The following is a 13,854-nucleotide window of genomic DNA, read 5'->3' as shown; positions in this document are numbered from 1 at the left end:
CTAACAGAGCTATTTGAAGTGTGTGAGTTTCAGTAATTTAAGTAGTTGTGGGGGTTTGATATATCTTTTCAAATAGAGTCTGAACAAATGCTGCTTCAATTATAAAGTAGCAACAGAATGAGACAATTAAAGCAATTCTATTGAGCGTACACTTTTCCCAGAGTATCTTTGCATGCAACAAAAAAATACCCTTATATCTACCAAAATGTGTTTAATTATATACCTTATATAACATCAGCATAAACGCTACACATTTTACATAATCAAAAACATGTCTGACACTTAATCACTAGTGATGTACCGAACTGTTCGCTGGCGAATAGTTCCCGGCGAACATAGCATGTTCGCGTCCGCCACCGCGGGCGAACACATGCGGTGTTCGGTCCGCCCCCTATTCGTCATCATTGAGTAAACTTTGACCCTGTACCTCACAGTCAGCAGACACATTCCAGCCAATCAGCAGCACACCCTCCCTAGCAGACCCTCCCACCTACTGGACAGCATCCATTTTAGATTAATTCGGAAGCTGCAACCATTTTTTATTTTTTTTTCAATTTATTATTATTTTTTTTTTAGTGCATATAAATGTTACAAGTAGATACTACCCCCAGACACTCTGTGTTACTGCAGATACTCCCTCCAGACACCCTGTGTTACTGCAGATACTCCCCCCAGACACTCTGTGTTACTGCAGATACTCCCTCCAGACACTGACACAGAGCAGAATAGGGACTGTTCCCCCTACATAGGGTCACTTGGCAGATATGGATTGACACCTATCCTAAGGATCCCTGATAAACACTGACAGGGAGCCCTCCATGGGTGAAGATGGATTAATTTTTTTTTGTGCTCGGGTTTTTTATTTTATTTTTAAGTTCGACGGGTATGATGGCTTTTTATTTGGCCTTTTTTGGGGCTAAAAAAATGAAGATTTTAGAAGAAGAAGACGTTGAATAGTAAGTTGAATTTTACTTTACAGGGTAGTAATTTTATTCCCCCTTCACTATTTTTTAGGGTGAGGGGGGTAGGTAGGGGCTTTTTTATTTGGTTGTGTGACTAGGGGCTTGGGGACACACACTGCATACACACTATACACACACTGCACACACTATACACACACTACACACAATATACACACACTATACACACACTGTACACACTATACACACACTGTACACACTATGCACACACACACACACTACACACACTGCATACACACACTACACACACTGCATACACACTGCACACACTATACACACTGCACACACTATACACACACTGCACACACTATACACACTATACACACACTACACACACACTGTACACACTATGCACACACTGCATACACTATGCACACACTATACACACACACACTACACACACTGCATACACACACTATAAACACTCTATACACACACTGCACACACTATACACACTATACACACACACTATACACACTCACTATACACACAATATACACACACTGTACACACTATACACACTCACTATACACACAATATACACACACTTTACACACTATACACACACTGCATAAACATACATTTAAAAAACAATTGCAGCTGTTTTTTACATTTCAAAGTTGGGGAGGGGGGTGCCAAATAAAGGATCCGCCCCGGGTGCCAAATGCTCCAGGTACGCCCCTGTATAGAGGGGAGCCATGTTACTCTGTATATAGAGGGGAGCCATGTTACTCTGTATATAGAGAGGAGCCATGTTTACACTGTATATAGAGGGGAGCCATGTTACTCTGTATATAGAGGGGAGCCATGTTACTCTGTATATAGAGAGGAGCCATGTTTACACTGTATATAGAGGGGAGCCATGTTACTCTGTATATAGAGGGGAGCCATGTTACACTGTATATAGAGGGAGCCATGTTACTCTGTATATAGAGGGAGCCATGTTTACACTGTATGTAGAGGGGAGCCATGTTTACACAGTATACAGAGGGAGCCATGTTACTCTGTATATAGAGGGAGCCATGTTTACTCTGTATATAGAGGACTGTTTGCAGTGCGTTAAACAGGGAGTTTGGTCTGTCACTGTAAAGCGGGCGTAACTCTTACACTACCTGATCGATACAACATCATACCTGATGTTTTAAAGCACGTTATTCCAAACAATTTAGGAATGTTAGGTGATTTCTGCCCTTTATGGATTAAAACCAGACTCTGCATCAACTATGTAATTTTCCATGGGAGTTTTGCCATGGATCCCCCTCCGGCATGCCACAGTCCAGGTGTTAGTCCCCTTGAAACAACTTTTCCATCACTATTGTGGCCAGAAAGAGTCCCTGTGGGTTTTAAAATTTGCCTGTCCATTGAAGTCTATGGCGGTTCGCACGGTTCGCCCGTTCGCGAACATTTGCGGAAGTTCGCGTTCGCCGTTCGCGAACCGAAAATTTCGGGTTCGCGACAACACTATTAATCACACCACATATCTGTACCATAGTACAAAATATATACAGGGTGATTCACTAAACACCAGATTTTGTCCAAATGGAAAAATAACCAATCGGTGGTGTGAGGGATATTTATGTGGCAGTTGTCCAACAAAAGCTAGCCAGAAGTCACATTTAAAAGGTTTTTAAAACAAAATGAAATAAAAATCCTTACTATATATAATTACTATAATGGTTGTGATTTGTCTCCTTATACACTCACCTGTCATACGGGCCCTAATATTAATAATAAATGGGGGGCCTACTGCACCCATGGCCCACACCCATGGACGCTGGGTGGTGGCCCTAAAATAATAATAATATCCCTTCGCTCCTATAGGAATTTTGTTTATTTATTATCCAATACTCTATCCTGCCCTCCATAGCCCACAGCTTTTAATGTATTCCAACCATAGTGTATTGTACTTACATTACCTTTTACACTAACTCAGAGTCTATCCAATACTCTATCCTGCCCTCAACAGCCCACGGCTTTTAATGTATTCCAACCATTGTGTATTGTACTTACATTACCTTTTACAGTAACTCAGAGTCTATCCAATACTCTATCCTGCCCTCCATAGCCCACGGCTTTTAATGTATTCCAACCATTGTGCATTGTACTTACATTACCTTTTACACTAACTCAGAGTCTATCCAATACTCTATCCTGCCCTCCACAGCCCACGGCTTTTAATGTATTCCAACCATTGTGTATTGTACTTACATTACCTTTTACAGTAAATGGGAGTCTATCCAATACTCTATCCTGCCCTCCACAGCCCATGGCTTTTAATGTATTCCAACCATTGTGCATTGTACTTACATTACCTTTTACATTAACTCAGAGTCTATCCAATACTCTATCCTGCCCTCCACAGCCCACGGCTTTTAATGTATTCCAACCATTGTGCATTGTACTTACATTACCTTTTACAGTAACTCAGAGTCTATCCAATACTCTATCCTGCCCTCCACAGCCCATGGCTTTTAATGTATTCCAACCACTGTGTATTGTACTTACATTACCTTTTACAGTAACTCAGAGCCTATCCAATACTCTATCCTGCCATCCACAGCCCATGGCTTTTAATGTATTCCAACCATTGTGTATTGTACATACATTACCTTTTACAGTAACTCAGAGTCTATCCAATGCTCTATCCTGCCCTCCATAGCCCATGGGTTTTAATGTATTCCAACCATTGTGTATTGTACTTACATTACCTTTTACAGTAACTCAGAGTCTATCCAATACTCTATCCTGCCCTCCATAGCCCACAGCTTTTAATGTATTCCAACCATTGTGTATTGTACTTACATTACCTTTTACACTAACTCAGAGTCTATCCAATACTCTATCCTGCCCTCCATAGCCCACGGCTTTTAATGTATTCCAACCATTGTGCATTGTACTTACATTACCTTTTACAGTAACTGAGAGTCTATCCAATACTCTATCCTGCCCTCCACAGCCCACGGCTTTTAATGTATTCCAACCATTGTGCATTGTACTTGTGGCGAAACCAGCTTCGCCACTGTGAACTGGAGAGGCCTGGCTGCTAGCCTCCTGCCCGCTGACTATGGCCCCTGGACATATTGCACTTTAAAGACTATATTTGGGCATGTACTAATTTGTATTGCTGCTACTGGCCCTTTAAAATCAGCAATGGACATTTTGGGACTACTGTCCCTTTAAGACTGTGGAGCGTAGTACAGTAATCCTGCCTTTAATACTTTCATGTCATGCATGTATTTTTGTATGCAGTTACCTGGGTTATATATATGTACAGCATTCATCTGATTGTTCGGTAGAATCACTCCATTCATTGTATTGAGGAAACTACCGAACAACCAGACCACCCAGGACTAAGTGTGCCTCCAATTACCGTTTGCAACAATGTTGCAAACGGGTAATTGGCAATCATGTAATGTGTTCTGTGTCCTCTGGGTGGCCGCCATTCAGGAAACAACCACGTGGCGGCGGCCATCTTAAACTACCGAACAGCGGTGTTTTGCCGTCGAGTGTCTGGAACTAAAATCGGACACTTGACTAGGCAAACACCGCTGAGACCTCCATACTTCCAGAAATTCGTATGGAAACTACCGAATGACCCGCCGTTCGGTAGAAAGAACCCCACAAACAAGGGAATTCATTCTAACCCTCTCCAGGCTCTATAACACAGGCAATTCGCCTGTTTTCATTCCCTTGTTTGTGACCGACCGCAGGGCCAAAATGCATGGAACTGATTTCGGATACTTTACCCATGCGGTCGGTCAATACTTTAAAGTTCCATAACTCCTGAACCATTTATCCGAATGGGCTGATTCTTGCATATGTTGTCCCCCTGAATAAGGGCTATCAGGGGATACCTGTTTTGGAGGTGTAGCATATGTATTTGGGGTACATCCAGGAATTGGGGAAAAAGGTGTACAGTATAATTGTGTTAAGTGTTAATCTAAGGGGAGGAAATGTGTGGGAGGTACATCCATGTGATTGGTTAATTTCATCCTCCCCCTGGGAGTGTCCTGTATGTACTTGTTGGTAATAAAAGCCAGACTGGGTGTCCCAGTCTTGAGTTCCTGCTTAACCCTCAAAATGAAGTGTCGTCTCGTTCTTGGGGGGGATTGGATTGTAAGCTGACTGCCAAGAGTGTAAGCCGATTGTATGCTTTTCTTGTTCAGCTGTTCCAGTTCGGAGTGTTATTTCGTATCCAGCTCGTGAGTTCTGATGTTCTGCAGTAGCTGTGCCTGTCTATGGAAAAGGGGATTATCGCCTAAACGCATTTTTCCCCTTGTATGCTGAAACGGTCCGTTACAATTGGTGGCAAGCGGCGGGATCGTTCCTACAACCAGAGGGACAGCTACAGACAACACCATTTTTTGGATTACAAATTGAGGGCAACGCTAGTATCCGTACAGCGACCCTATCTACAAAGGAACTCAGAAAATGGAGGAGAAGTTTCAAGTTAGATTGGACGATTACGTCCTGGAGTCTGGAGCAGTCTCAGAGGAGAACATGTTGATGTACAGAGAGACTGTCAGAGCCAAATTGTGGGACGAAGCCCTAGAGGAAGTACAGTATTCACGAGGGGATCAGCGCCGCAGCAGAAGGCAGCGAATTCTGGCTAGAATGGCAGAGCGGATGCCCCTCCTGAGAAAACAGACCACAGAAAAGTGGGTGACTAGACTCGAGATTCTAGTATACGCAGAACTGGTGCTCGACGACGCATACCAGGCGCTACAGTGGTACGCGGCTCAGTGTGTCCCCAGGATGGCAGAGTATGAGTTCCCAGAAGGCGGAGATTACACTGGCCCCGGTCGATTTTGGAATAATAGTGGTGACGAGGACTTTGGGGAAGATACCGACTATCGTTTTTGGGACCTGTACGGCATCCGAGAGAACATGCTGGGTCTCTTTGGCGCTATTGACCTCGAGGCAGACCTACGATATTTGGTTAACCAGGAATGGAACCTGGAGGGGGATTACCTGCGACTCATCAATGAGGCCTGGGAAGAGACAACCGGTCCTCCCGCCCAACAGCAACCAGCAGTACCCGAGGTAGCAGAGGTATCCAGCGACTTGGAGCAGACAAGTATGGAAGGCTCTGACGCTGAAGATGATTTTATGGCCAAGGTGAGGCAGCAAGTGGCCCAGTATGGGGGTTATATATCCATGGACACATTCCAGGGGATCTGGAACCAGGTCATGGCTGAGCAAAACTCAAAGATGGACGAAGAGTATGATGAGCAGGAAGAGTGGTACAGCAGCAGAGTAGAGGCTGCATCCGAGGAGGTTAGCCGCCCCCCCCTGAGGCGGCAGGAAGAACCCGAAGTAGGGGTCCTCATAGACTGGTCCTGTGAGCAACCCCAGGGAGATGAAGGTGTCGTCCTTCCTCCCCAGCGGCAGTGTGTACCCCAGGGAGGTGAAGGTGTCGTCCTTCCTCCCCAGCGGCAGATTGTACCTCAGGGAGCTGAAGGTGCCGTCCTTCCTCCCCAGCGGCAGTGTGTGTCCCAGGGAGATGAAGGTGTCGTCCTTCCTCCCCAGCAGCAGGCTGAGTTACAGGGGGCAGAGGTTGTTGTTCCTGCCCCCCAGCAGAAGAGTGATATGCCAGGAAGGCAGTGTGAAGTAAAGGGAGAGGAGAGCAGCGTCCTCCCTCCCCAGCGGCAGTGTGTGTCTCCGGGAGCTGATGGTGTCGTCCATCCTCCCCAGCGGCAGGCTGAGTTACAGGGGGCAGAGGTTGTTGTTCCTGCCCCCCAGCAACAAAGTGATGTGCCAGGAAGGCAGTGTGAGGTGAAGGGAGAGGAGAGCAGCGTCCTTCCTCCCCAGCGGCAGTGTGTACCTCAGGGAGCAGAAGGTGCCATCCTTTCTCCCCAGCGGCAGTTTGCCATCCAGAGAGAGGAACTTGTTACACCCTCTCTCCCACGGCAACCTAATCCACCAAGGGGAGATGTTAAGCCCCACAACTGTGCAGATGGGACCGTAGTCTCTGCACTTACAGCACAAGGGATAGGGACGGTCGGTCCTGTTCCCCAGCCTCAGTGTGATGGATCCAAAGGGGAGACAGTCGGTCTCCCCCTCCGGCAGTCGAGCTGTGCACCTAAAGGGGAGACAGCCAGTCTCCAGCAACCAGGCGCCCACCAGACTACTCCCGTGGTAGGGCTGGCAACAGGACAGAGTACCGCTGGTCTCTGCCCCCTCAGCAACCCACCAAGGCAGCCTACCCGTCTCCCACCCAGCAGTGGTGAAACACCAGAACTTGGACAAAATCCTTCCTCACCCAGATGTAGTAACCGGTTAGTGTGGGTGGGCTGCTCTGTTATTTCTGTTTCGTTGGTGGGTTGCTGGACTAACCAGGGCACTGACCGGCAGAAAGTCAGGTACCCTGTTAGTCTAATTGACAAAGGGGAGAAATGTGGCGAAACCAGCTTCGCCACTGTGAACTGGAGAGGCCTGGCTGCTAGCCTCCTGCCCGCTGACTATGGCCCCTGGACATATTGCACTTTAAAGACTATATTTGGGCATGTACTAATTTGTATTGCTGCTACTGGCCCTTTAAAATCAGCAATGGACATTTTGGGACTACTGTCCCTTTAAGACTGTGGAGCGTAGTACAGTAATCCTGCCTTTAATACTTTCATGTCATGCATGTATTTTTGTATGCAGTTACCTGGGTTATATATATGTACAGCATTCATCTGATTGTTCGGTAGAATCACTCCATTCATTGTATTGAGGAAACTACCGAACAACCAGACCACCCAGGACTAAGTGTGCCTCCAATTACCGTTTGCAACAATGTTGCAAACGGGTAATTGGCAATCATGTAATGTGTTCTGTGTCCTCTGGGTGGCCGCCATTCAGGAAACAACCACGTGGCGGCGGCCATCTTAAACTACCGAACAGCGGTGTTTTGCCGTCGAGTGTCTGGAACTAAAATCGGACACTTGACTAGGCAAACACCGCTGAGACCTCCATACTTCCAGAAATTCGTATGGAAACTACCGAATGACCCGCCGTTCGGTAGAAAGAACCCCACAAACAAGGGAATTCATTCTAACCCTCTCCAGGCTCTATAACACAGGCAATTCGCCTGTTTTCATTCCCTTGTTTGTGACCGACCGCAGGGCCAAAATGCATGGAACTGATTTCGGATACTTTACCCATGCGGTCGGTCAATACTTTAAAGTTCCATAACTCCTGAACCATTTATCCGAATGGGCTGATTCTTGCATATGTTGTCCCCCTGAATAAGGGCTATCAGGGGATACCTGTTTTGGAGGTGTAGCATATGTATTTGGGGTACATCCAGGAATTGGGGAAAAAGGTGTACAGTATAATTGTGTTAAGTGTTAATCTAAGGGGAGGAAATGTGTGGGAGGTACATCCATGTGATTGGTTAATTTCATCCTCCCCCTGGGAGTGTCCTGTATGTACTTGTTGGTAATAAAAGCCAGACTGGGTGTCCCAGTCTTGAGTTCCTGCTTAACCCTCAAAATGAAGTGTCGTCTCGTTCTTGGGGGGGATTGGATTGTAAGCTGACTGCCAAGAGTGTAAGCCGATTGTATGCTTTTCTTGTTCAGCTGTTCCAGTTCGGAGTGTTATTTCGTATCCAGCTCGTGAGTTCTGATGTTCTGCAGTAGCTGTGCCTGTCTATGGAAAAGGGGATTATCGCCTAAACGCATTTTTCCCCTTGTATGCTGAAACGGTCCGTTACAGTACTTACAATACCTTTTACACTAACTCAGAGTCTATCCAATACTCTATCATGCCCACCACAGCCCATGACTTTTAATGTATTCCAACCATTGTGTATTGTACTTACATTACCTTTAACATTAACTCAGAGTCTATCCAATACTCTATCCTGCCCTCCACAGCCCATGGGTTTTAATGTATTCCAACCATTGTGCATTGTACTTACATTACCTTTTACAGTAACTCAGAGTCTATCCAATACTCTATCCTGCCCTCCACAGCCCACGGCTTTTAATGTATTCCAACCATTGTGTATTGTACTTACATTACCTTTTACACTAACTCAGAGTCTATCCAATACTCTATCCTGCCCTCCACAGCCCATGGCTTTTAATGTATTCCAACCATTGTGTATTGTACTTACATTACCTTTTACAGTAACTCAGAGTCTATCCAATACTCTATCCTGCCCACCACAGCCCACGGCTTTTAATGTATTCCAACCATTGTGCATTGTACTTACATTACCTTTTACACTAACTCAGAGTCTATCCAATACTCTATCCTGCCCTCCAAAGCCCACGGCTTTTAATGTATTCCAACCATTGTGTATTGTACTTACATTACCTTTTACAGTAACTGGGAGTCTATCCAATACTCTATCCTGCCCTCCACAGCCCATGGCTTTTAATGTATTCCAACCATTGTGCATTGTACTTACATTACCTTTTACAGTAACTCAGAGTCTATCCAATACTCTATCCTGCCCTCCACAGCCCACGGCTTTTAATGTATTCCAACCATTGTGTATTGTACTTACATTACCTTTTACAGTAACTCAGAGTCTATCCAATGCTCTATCCTGCCTTCCACAGCCCATGGCTTTTAATGTATTCCAATCATTGTGTATTGTACTTACATTACCTTTTACAGTAACTCAGAGTCTATCCAATGCTCTATCCTGCCCTCCATAGCCCATGGGTTTTAATGTATTCCAACCATTGTGTATTGTACTTACATTACCTTTTACAGTAACTCAGAGTCTATCCAATACTCTATCCTGCCCTCCATAGCCCATGGCTTTTAATGTATTCCAACCATTGTGCATTGTACTTACATTACCTTTTACAGTAACTCAGAGTCTCTCCAATGCTCTATCCTGCCCTCCACAGCCCATGGCTTTTAATGTATTCCAACCATTGTGCATTGTACTTACATTACCTTTTACATTAACTCAGAGTCTATCCAATACTCTATCCTGCCCTCCACAGCCCACGGCTTTTAATGTATTCCAACCATTGTGTATTGTACTTACATTACCTTTTACAGTAACTCAGAGTCTATCCAATGCTCTATCCTGCCTTCCACAGCCCATGGCTTTTAATGTATTCCAACCATTGTGTATTGTACTTACATTACCTTTTACAGTAACTCAGAGTCTATCCAATGCTCTATCCTGCCCTCCACAGCCCATGGCTTTTAATGTATTCCAACCATTGTGCATTGTACTTACATTACCTTTTACACTAACTGAGAGTCTATCCAATACTCTATCCTCCCCTCCACAGCATACGATTTTTACCAGCTTCATTATACTTACTGTACTGGTCAGCTATGATTGTTTATAGGACCACTATAGGCACACAGACCACTTCAGCTCAATGAAGTGGTCTAGGTGCCAGGTCCATCTAGGGTTAACCCTAGAGAAGATGCTTGCGTCCATAGGAAAGCATTGAGAATGCTTTCCTATGGACCGACTGCGCATGTGGCTCTTGCCGCGCATGCGCATTCGTCGGATGAGGGAGGAGAGTCCCCAGCGCCGAGGGAGCCTGGAGAAAATTAAGTGTTTAACCCCAGGAGGGGGACCATGAGGGTAGGGGGGACCTTTTAATACAAAACTAGTTTGTATTCCTGGCACTGTAGGTGTCCTTTAAACACCTCATCACAAATATGTTTGGTTTCTACAAATGATTGTTTCAAGTTTGCTCCATCAAAAGTGTCTATTTTTAGGTAAAATTAGTTAATTGAATATCATTACATATTTGTTCAGGGTGCTCATATTAAATTCTATTCTGTTTGTGTTTGTCTTGTGATCCTATCTTTAACCTCCGCAGAAGAATGATTTTTGTTTATATCCCATTCAATCATCGAGAACCTCTTAGAATTTTAGATCAAATATAGAGAATCTACTGTGATTGTGGGAAAAGCAATGTTTCATAGAGCAGTGCATTCTGAGATCTCATATTACATCATCGATATATGAACCTTCCACCAACAACCTGATGACTTTCATCACAATAATTGGTATGATTTATTTATTTCTAAAAAGTGTGGATTCATTTTAGTTTACAACCTATTTCTTATTTGTGTAAAGTATCTTTATGTTTATAGATTAATGATATTTGTTTATCTATATTTAGTGTTACAGAGTTTTGAATACATTCATATTCTGCTTTATCAATACTTGTTTGAACTCAATACATAATGTAAATGTATTTTTTCTTAACATTAACTTTGCAACAATATGTAATTGTCAATCTCTTTTTATTGAAATGTTTGTTTTTATTGCATCAATGCAAGATAGGTTACAGAAACAAAGTAAAAGATAAGCACATACGATTGTGAGCATGTTTGTGCATTTGTCTCTAGATAGGTATTTAATCGCATGAAGTGCAACCCAACATTGATACGTTAGCAGGGGTGTGTGAAGTGCTTAGGGAGAACGGCCGTATGGAGCAAGAGATTTTAAATGTAACCCAAAGGGTTGTGATAATGTGCCCTTCTTCTACTTGTGCCCCTAACCAAGGAGGTATCGGGTGGGGGAGAACAGAGATTGTGGGGGGGGAGGGCGGGGGGAACTGTCAGTTGTGTGTCATAGCACATTATACCATGAGGGCAAGGCCCCAAGTTCCTGGGTGCTGGGTCATATAATTGCGGGCAAGTAGGCTCTGTGATGTAGGAAAATAATTAAAGTTATAGTAAATCAAACATTATCTAAACAAAACATGAATATTTGAGCTGCAGATATTTAAGTTGGCTCTCAATGTAGTTGAGTTTCTGGTTGCAGAATCAGGCGGTCTGAGGATGTAGATGGAGCTGCCTGCCCGGGAACACAGTCACATGTATTGGATCATTGGCTGACAGCCTGTTTGGGAACAGATAAGCCCAGAGCCTTAAAAAAGGTTGGTATTTGTGTACAGTCCCATTGTGTGTGACCACCAGGAACTTGGGAGATATCCACTGTTATTCCACTCCCACTGCTCTCAGGTGGCTGGTGACGGGATTCAGGGATCTTCGCCACTGTAGTGTGGATCTGGTGAGATCCTCATAGATAGAGAGACTAAAACTTCGAACATTAGTGGCGTCTTGCCTCGGAGTGCTGTTATCAGGAGTCTTTTTTCCTGTGAGGTAGAACAAGGCACGATCACATCTTGTATCATAGTAGAGGCTGCACTGCCTGATGATTGTAGATGGTAGATTCCATCTAAGGTAAATTTCTTAGCGTGATTCGGTGCAATATTGAGGCTACGTGTCGCCTCATATAGTGAGGGAGCTTATCAGGTGTGATAGTGTCAGGTGATTTTGTTGTGACCTCTCATCCAGAGCTCTGTAGTGGAGTGAGAGAGCTTGTTGTTGGGTTTGCATGGCCAGTACAGAGTCCTTTAGGGATCACAGTCCCTGCTTGATGTCTGATATGTCGTCCTCCGAGGCCTTCACCCTGTCAATGACTGCTTGCACGCCAGCTTTAATGGCCGCCACATAGGCTGCCAGGAGGCTCTTGATCTCTGTTACCAGATTGCTAAAGTCCCGCTGTGTAACTGGAGCTGACCCATCTGAGTCCCCCTTGTTTGTACCTGCTCTGGTGGTGAGTCAGGCTGCATGGGGTCTTCTGGTACCTTGGTACATTCATGTTCAACCGTTCCCGGCATTTAATTATGTTATTATTATATTATATATTTTAGGAAGTGGTTGTCGCTGCAGCAGTGCCCCTATGTCTCTGAACCCCGAGGGTGATTCCAGAGTTGGATTTTGGGACCGTCGACCCATTGATCCTAGGACAGGTAAGCAAGCGGCAGTGTGGTCTTCTGCCTCCAGGTCCCCGTGAGGTTCAAATCCGCTCAGCAGTGCTGGTCAATCTAGGCTTGCAGTGTGTCTGTAGGTCCCACACCTTCGTTTTTGCCGTTTCACCTTAGCGGGGTGTATAGACAGCATAAGGTACTCCTGTGATGCATATTTCATGTATTGCTTGCTAATTGTAGTGTGTTTGAGGATTTGAAACCTTAAAAATCAGGCTTTTGATCAGCTTTTGGTGTAGAGCGATGCAGAATGGAGTCTGCTCCGGCTCATGGTTAAGCCCCGCCTCTACACCTTGTTCTTTTATCTATATACGTTAAGCTGCACAATTATTTGTCCTATAGCTACAGGTTTTCCTGCTATTCTTTTCATACACTTATTACCCTCATATCGTTGATAGATCAGACAGGCAGATAATAATACTGCTTTATAAGATGTGGTTATGGCCTTTGGCTTTAGATCAATTAACTGATGGGTATGGCATGTTTGGATATAAGGACATGGCTGTTGTACTCCCTGAACCCAACACTATGACCACTTTTAGGAATGATCTGCATAATAAACCATAACAAACCACAACACGTGATCATAATGTAACCTAATACGCAGACGGTTTAGTAGTTTTAATATAAAACACAATCTTACTTGGACATGGAGCGCAGTTCGGCGATCTGAAGCAGTAGCCAAGATAAATTACTGCACATGGACACTGGCAGAGTCTGGCATCAGGGGTGGTTGTTTTGATGGATGATGCAGTGCCTGGAACAGAAAAAAAAGGAAAATCTGATTTAGGAATGAGTTACTGGAGAGATATCACGTTATTTGGGAATGATTTGTGTATTGAATGCAGCAATAATGAGACAGCAAATAATTCTGGGGAAAAGTGAACCAGACAACAATCAATATTTTACAGAATGCGTGTGACATGTACAATAAATGTATCGCATGCTTTAATGTTATAATTAATCATATCTTACTTTCTAAAAATTAATAAGTACTTTTACTGAGAGGACTCAAACGTTGACACATTTTCTTGTGTATGATTGCACAATAAAACTTCAAGATTTATTTAGTCCTGTGAGTGCACCTTCCTTGAAACTTATATTTTGGCATAAGTCAT

General features: G+C 44.2%; 1 protein-coding gene across 1 annotated transcript in view; it reads right to left on the bottom strand.

Moving 5' to 3' along the window:
• LOC134572974 (spore coat protein SP96-like) overlaps nt 1–13,494 on the bottom strand; it is a 54,970-nt gene extending 41,476 nt beyond the window's left edge. The window contains exon 1 of the mRNA XM_063432316.1: nt 13,380–13,494. The gene's annotated coding sequence lies outside the window, so the exon portion shown is untranslated. The remainder of the gene's footprint in view (nt 1–13,379) is intronic.
• Between the last annotated feature and the right edge of the window lie 360 nt (nt 13,495–13,854).

This window comes from Pelobates fuscus, chromosome 9, assembly GCF_036172605.1.
Source record: "Pelobates fuscus isolate aPelFus1 chromosome 9, aPelFus1.pri, whole genome shotgun sequence".
NCBI lineage: Eukaryota > Metazoa > Chordata > Amphibia > Anura > Pelobatidae > Pelobates > Pelobates fuscus.
Note: the sequence above shows the minus strand (reverse complement) of the source record. Positions and strands in the feature narration are given on the sequence as shown.